The sequence below is a fragment of the Octodon degus genome, unplaced genomic scaffold, assembly GCF_000260255.1.
Source record: "Octodon degus isolate 3935 unplaced genomic scaffold, OctDeg1.0 scaffold00132, whole genome shotgun sequence".
Classification (NCBI taxonomy): Eukaryota; Metazoa; Chordata; class Mammalia; order Rodentia; family Octodontidae; genus Octodon; species Octodon degus.
The window spans coordinates 7,234,975-7,242,422 of record NW_004524708.1 but is presented as its reverse complement, the minus strand read 5'-3'; the positions used below and the strand labels follow the sequence as shown (position 1 = coordinate 7,242,422).

At 37.9% G+C, this 7,448-nt stretch overlaps 1 protein-coding gene across 5 annotated transcripts in view; it reads right to left on the bottom strand.

Moving 5' to 3' along the window:
- Fam35a (family with sequence similarity 35 member A) overlaps nucleotides 1-7,448 on the bottom strand; it is a 161,338-nt gene that overhangs the window by 96,518 nt on the left and 57,372 nt on the right. Inside the window, exon 1 of one of the 5 annotated variants that reach the window (XM_023701302.1) lies at nucleotides 7,391-7,419. The exons of the other annotated variants lie outside the window; for them this stretch is intronic. The gene's annotated coding sequence lies outside the window, so the exon portion shown is untranslated. Of the gene's footprint in view, nucleotides 1-7,390; nucleotides 7,420-7,448 lie in introns of those variants that run through there. 5 annotated transcript variants of the gene reach the window in all.

Below are 7,448 nucleotides of genomic sequence, written 5' to 3'. Positions count from 1 at the left end.
AACTGAGCTAAACAAAATTATAAAAAATATGAATCATCAGTTGAGCAAAGACTAGAATCTATGAGAAAGTTGCAAATAGAAATCCAGGAGATCAAAAAATTATATGGATAAAATGGTCAACAGACATGACCAATGTCTCTAGTCAACAACTTCTGCGGATAATCCACTACTATTGTGGACCGCTGGACTGTGTTGGATTGTTTGGCTGAATTCAAGCACATATAGTATGTAGATGCCAATAGAATTCCCATCTCTGACAGGACTAAACAAAAAAAGGGGATACAAAGGAGGGACCATTTTGTATTTGTATATACAGAATAGTTAGGATAGATATACAGCTACTTTCGCTTAATTCAATGAGAAGAAAGATTTGTACTAATAGTGTTTGGACAGGATATCCTGTCTGCTTCTTGTACTATGAATAACCACTAAGAAGATAACAATGTACAATGTATTAATTATTGAAACTGTCCTATTAATCAGTTTTGAAACTGTCTCATTGATACTTGTCTCTCAATAAAATAAAATTAAATTTAAAAAAGACATGACCAATGTGAGGACAGAATAAAGAGAGGGATATTCTCAAAAACTTGTTACTGCCAGGCATGATGGCATATGCGTATAATCTTAGCACTTGGAAGACTGAGGCAGAAAGATCACTATGTATTCAAGACTAGCCAGGACTACATGGATAGACCCTGACTCCAAAAAAGTAAATAAAAGGGGCCAGGGAGATGGCTCAGTAGAATAAGAGTGTCGCTGGCAAGCGCAAGGGCCTGACTTCAATCCCCAGTTCCTCAAAAAAAAAAAAAAGTAAATACATTAAAATTAAAATTAAAAAAAGACCAATTACTCAGAGGTACCTACAAAAGTAACAAGAAAATATAAAAGATAGATTCAACTGCTTCTAGATGATACAAAGAAGGCCAATCTAGGATTAACTGGAATAAAAGAAATAATCAGAAGATAACACAAAGGTCTTAACACATCTGTTTATGGAAATACTACTAGAAAACTTTCCAAATATTGGGAAAGAACATACAAATACATGAGGCATGGTGAGTCAAAGTATCATTTGGCACACATTATTGTTCAATGATTTTTGTTAAATTGTGATATATAGTTCCCTCTTATTCAGAAGCCTTTAACGTATCTCCCTTACTACCTCCTTGACTAGAAATTTATATTTTAATATGGCCTTGAGCCATATTATAGCATCTTTTCATAGGTCTCAATAGGCCCTGCAGTTATGCATTTTTCTGTAATTTTGTTTAGGTTTTTGTCTTTTATTACCACTTGAAAAATTATTTATCTCTTCAGGACCAATATACATACCTTCTATGCAGGAATAGAATCTCTCTTCTATTTGTCCCATCTAACCCACTGTTATAGTCTGTGTCTAGTTCACCCCCCAAAGCCTCCTGCAGTTGTGAAGCAGCTTCTGGAGTTTGTGATTGATTATTGTGGCTCTGGATACTGCACCTGCCCTGGGGCAGGTAGTCTGCATTACAATGTAAGGAAGAGAGAGAGGCTAGTTAGCTGCCTGAGCTGCTGCCACTCCCTTTGGCTCACTGCTCTTTGCCACCACCATAAAAAGTTGCTCTTTGCCAGGTGCCACTCTGCCTTGGAGCCACCTGAGTATGAAATGAAACCTTCACTAACTGAGCTTAGTAAGCCTTTCCTTCCTTCATTTTGGGTGTTGAGTATTTGTCCCAGCAATGAGAGAAGAGTAACTGAGACACCCACCCTTACACACTTGTCATGTTATGCATTACACCCTGCATTTGATTTTAGTTGTTAATTATAATTCTTATGATATTTTAGACATCATAGGAGTAGGTGTATGACACAACAGAAGAAAGATTATGAGACTGTGGAACAGTCCTGTTCTCAAACACAGTTGTTCAGTTCACTAGCTGGTAACTTTGCTAAGTAACTTAAATATAGGCTTTATTTCTTCACCTTCAAATTAGTCAAAATAATAAGATAAAGCTTGTAGGAATTTGATAAGTTGGTTGTACTAATTTTGTTCATTTATCTTATTTACTCTATCAGCTTAAAGCCAAAGGTTTTTTGTTGTAAAGTCTATAAAAGAAAAAAAAAATGAGGCATGTAGAAATCCAAATAAACATGATCATAAGAGAACCTCTCCATGCCACAGCACAGTTAAAATATAAGAAGTTTTAACATAGGAACAGTATTTTAAAAGCTGTTAGAGAAAACTGATGAATTACTGCTCGAGGATATCCCTTAAGAATTATAGCAGACTTCTCAATGCAACCCTTAAAGTCCAGGAGAGCTTACAGTGAAGTGTCTCAAGCCCTAAAAGATAACAACTTCCAACCCAGGTTCACAAATCCTGCAAGCTTTCTTTCAAAATTGATGGGAAAAGGAAGTATTTCCACTACAGAGAGTACCTCAAGAAATTCATGACTACAAAACCAGCACAACAAAAACTTCTCAGGGATATCCTACAAAGAGACACTAACAAAGTCAAAAAATCTGAAGGAATGAATACACCAGGCAAAGTGAACGGTTAAGTAGGTCGAGGGAAAGAGGGAGGAATCTGCAATGACAGTACTATAGTGAACTCTTGTTCACTATATTTATAAAAAGTAAACATACAATGACTCAAGATAAACATTCCAATCAAAAAAAGGTAGAAATAGGAGGACAGAAAGGAATGGGACTAAAGCAAGATAGAAATCTAGCAATGAAAACATTAAATTCTGTATTTCCATGTCCAGGACCTAAAATTCTGTGAGACAAGTTTGAAGGAAGATTCTGAATATATCTCAGAAGAAGTGAATTTTGACCACATGCAGCTAAAAAAAAATTTACCTTAAATCTCAGAGGAGAATTTGGACTTTGTACTTTTCAGCAACGCTGAAACTTTTAGGACTTTGGCAACTCTTAAGAGATTGACTAAATGCATTATGCAGGAATATTTTAATTCACTATAACATCCAACTAGATGGATATTACTTAAGTAAGAAACATTCAAATAATTGGCCTCACATAGTTCTTGGAAAGACGGCATGGGTTTAATGAAGGTGAAAGACCCACCCTAGGTATAAGTAGTACCAACCAATGCATCTGTAAAATGAGGAATGAAAAAGGGAAAGAAAAGGAGGACTTGCTTATTTCTTCAAAAGAGCTCCAGTCTTTGCCTTTGCCACTGGCATCTGTCTCCTGGCTTCCAGCACAGACTCTTCAACCATCCAGTGCAGACCCTTTGGCTTCCTGATAAGGACTCAAACAGGTCTCTTATAGTGAGCTCCAGACCCTCAGCTTTTGACTGGATCCTCCAGGTTTCTAATGCAGAGAAAGCCCTTTGGCACTCTTCCACATATGACTCCCCAGGCAGACATTTTAAACCTACCTCATAAATATATCTCATATTAAATCTATTTCTCTAGGGAGCACTGGCTGTACAGATTTTGGTATCAGGACAGGGATCCATGCTATGATGCTACCTGACCATGTGGTTTAGAAGTTTTTAGAACTCAATTGTGGGAGGAGACCAAAAAGGTCTGGAGATGCCCACTAGCAAAACACCCTTAAAATTCTGTGAAGCAAGCTTGAAGGAAGATTCTGAACATATCTCAGAGGAGCAGAATGTTGACCACAATGCAGCTTAAAAAAAAAAAAAAAAAAAGCAGCCTCAAGACGTTTCAATTTGGAAGGACTCCAGCTGGTAGTAGGACTCCAGACCATGTGTGTTATGCTTCTGCAGGAATTTGTTTACATTTCGTTTATGTCCAGAAACAGCAAGAAATTGAGCCCTTCTCAGGGCAATGGACCAATTAATCTGGTGGAAGAAATTTCAAGGCAGTATAATGTTGAAGCAGCAGCATAGTTACTGTTGTGGGCTTTTAGCCAGCTGTACACTGAGAATCAAGAGCAAAGGACCTAGCACAATGACTTACAAAGTTTTGAGTTTGCCCAAAAAGGAACCTCTAATAAAGCTGGAGCACAGGAGAACTTGGTGGCTAAACAATATTATCAGTTAAAAGCCAAGTACTTTTGAACAGAACAACAGAAAGAGGGCATCACAAAAATCAGCAGGATTCTACCTTTTACAGCCTTGGAATTATAAAAGTGAAAGAGGAGAAAGCCCCAGGGCACCAGACTCCAGGACAGTGGCAACCTAGGGAATTTTTTTCCTCAGGACTAGGATCATAATATTCAGCAAGAACTGATTCTCTACAGCCCAAAGAGAAAAAAGCCTGGCTACTTCTCCAGCTGGCAGTTAAACCTGGCATCATCCACATGGTGCTGGTTATAAGAATATGCAAAATGCAAGAGTTGTGGGTTCAGTAAGGCTTTAACTTGGATTTCAGAAGGGCTGAGATCAGGCACCGTGCCCCTGACAGGCCAATGTGAGAAGTTATAAGTGTAAAGCCAAAAGTGCAGTAGAGACCTCAGAAGGGTGAAGAAGCCAGCAACATGGATCTTCTGTTCCTGGAAGCTACGTGAAATGAACAAAGCTACCGCCAAAAGAAAGTTGATAAGGGTTACAAGAAGATTACAACCACTGGCAGTGCTATAGGGATGAGACCACAAAAGCCCTTTAGAGTTCACATCTTGCCACAGATTACCCAGGTCCTGCATATGGAAATTTAGAATTTAATGTTTTCATTGCCGGATTTGGCTCTTGCTTTAGTCTCATTCCTTTCTATACCACTCTTTCTACCTTTTTTGTTTGGAATATTCATCCTGAACCATTCATTGTATGTTTACTTTTTATAAAGGGCTCACCATTAAGAACTTACCTTAAACTGCCGGGGAGATGGCTCAGTAGGATAAGTGCTTGACTGGCAAACACAAGGATCTGAGTTCAATCCCCGGTTCCGCAAAAAAAAAAAAAAAAGAATTTACCTTAAATCTCAGAGGAGAATTAGGACTTTGTACTTTGAGCAATGCTCAAACTGTTAGGACTTTGGCAACTCTTAAGAGATTGGCTAAATGCATTATGAAGGAAGAGATGCTGAAGAGTACTGAATTCATTTAAAAAAAAAGATTTGTTGTATATTGCATATCATTGGGTTTTGTTTCTTGACCCATTCTGCCAAACAGTGTCTTTTAAAAATTTTATTGGTACATTTTAAATATTCATAACATTTGTCGTAGGGAATTTGTACCTGTACATGATATAGCTTACTTCTTGTCTCCCATTTCCCTCCCCGCCCTCAAAAGTGAGGGCCAGAAGGTGAATTTTATGGCTTATTACTAGATGTTCTCTCCAAAGCCTCATGAGCTCATAGGTGGGGCTTTTAGGAGATGACTTGCTCATGAGTGTGAAGTCCTGGATCATAGGTGTGTGATACTAGAGTACTCCACTGATGAGCTTAGGATAGTCTTGGGTATTGGTAGCACAAGAAGAAGGAAGACTTGTTGCTTCCTGCCCACTAATCCACTGAACTCTTTCTCCTCTTTTATGCCACCCTGCCTTAGAGCCCTCCAAGTATGGACTGAAATCTCTCCAAACTGTGAGCTAATATAACCTTTCCTCCTTTAAGCTGTGGGTTCCACTGATTTTGTCCCAGCAATGAGAAAGTAATGAGTAAGACAAATAGGTATAAATCAATACCTTTCAGTAATACCTCTCAATTCAATGCTCTCAATTCCCCAATCAGAGCATAGAGACAAAAAGAAGAAGGGAAAAGGGGGAAAAAAGAATATAAAGAAAAATGGAAGCAAAGCTTTTGTAAGTAGGGAGTGGAAAGGGGGTTGAAGGGAGGGAGGGGAAATGGGAGACAAAGAAGAAGTAAGCTATATCATATACAGGTACAAATTCCCTACGACGAATGTTATTATGAATATTTAAAATGTACCAATAAAATTTTTAAAAAACACTGTTTGGCAGAATGGGTCAAGAAACAAAACCCAATGATATGCAATATACAACAAATCTTTTTTTTTTAAACGAATTCAGTACAAGATCGGACTCATAGTGATCCCCCTTTTTTCAGCCTCCCACCTGCTTGGATTACAGATGAAAGACACCATGCCCAGTCTTAATTACCGTCTCAGCATGTCCTGAGGGTGGGGCTGGCACAGCATGCAGGGAATCGAACCTCTGTCCCTGTGTCTGCCTAAGCAGGTGCTTTAGTCTCCTGAGCTATCTACCCTGCCCAACAAATCTTTAATCTAAAAAATATACATACACATTGAAAAATCAAAGAATGGAAAATAGTATCCATGTAACAGAAACTCCCAACCAAAAAAAAAAAGTAGTTATTCTGATTCAGACAAAGTAGATTTCAAGCTAAAACTGATCAGAAGAGACAAAGGTCACTACATATTATTTAAGGGACCAATTAAACAGAAAAAGATAACAATTATATAAATATATATGCGCTGACACCAGCATACCCAACTTGATAAAACAAACACTACTGAACATAAAACATTAGATAAACACCAACACAATTACAATGGGGGAATTTCAATATCCCACTTTCACAAACAGTTCAACTAGACAAAAACTCAACAACAAAATATGAGGGTTGAAGCAGACTTTCAGACAAATGAACATAGTAGATATCTAAAGATTGTTCCACCTAACAATAGCAGAATATAAACTCGTCTCAGAAACACATGAAACTCTGTTGAAAATAAACCATATGCTTAAGGCAAAAAAACTGAAATTATCTCATGCATATTATCAGATAAAATATTATCATTATTTCTAGTAATGAAACTAGAAATCCACTGCAAAAGAAACCACAGAAATTATGCAAACACATAGAAATTAAACATTCTTTTGAAAATCCATGAGTCACAAAAAAAAATTAGTCCCTGGCTATAATGGAACTTCCAGGACACAATGAAAGCAGTCCTAAGAAGGAAGTTTATAGTTTGGAATGCCCATACAGAAAAACAGAGTGATCAATTTTGGCTTGAAATCCTTCTGATACTTCTGATCAGTTTTGGCTTGAGATCCACCTTGTCTTAAATTAGGATAGCTCTTTTTTTTTTTAATGGGTTTCTGTTGCACAGATACTGTTTTCCTCTTTTGATTTTTAATCTGTGCAATTCCTTTTAGGTAAATAACTTAGTGATACATCTCAAAGTCAAAAAAAAAGAACAGAGGGCCAGCCAGATAGCTCAGCAGATCAAAGCACCTGGTTAGGTAGATACAGGAACCGGAGTTTGATCCCACAGGGACCAGGGTTTGATCCCCAGTATGCTATGCTGCCCCTCTCCCACAGGGCACGCTGAGATGGTAATTCAGATTGGGCATGGTGACACATGCCTGTAGTCCCAGCTTTTGGGAGGCTGAAAACGGAGGACCATTATGAGTCCAATCTGTGTGTACTAAATAATTTAAAAAAAAAAAAAAAAAAGAAGAACAGGACAGGGAGATAGCCAGGGAGTAGCTCACTGGCAAGTGCAAGGTCCAGTGTTCAATCTCCAAAGTTGAAAAAAGGAAAGAACAATCC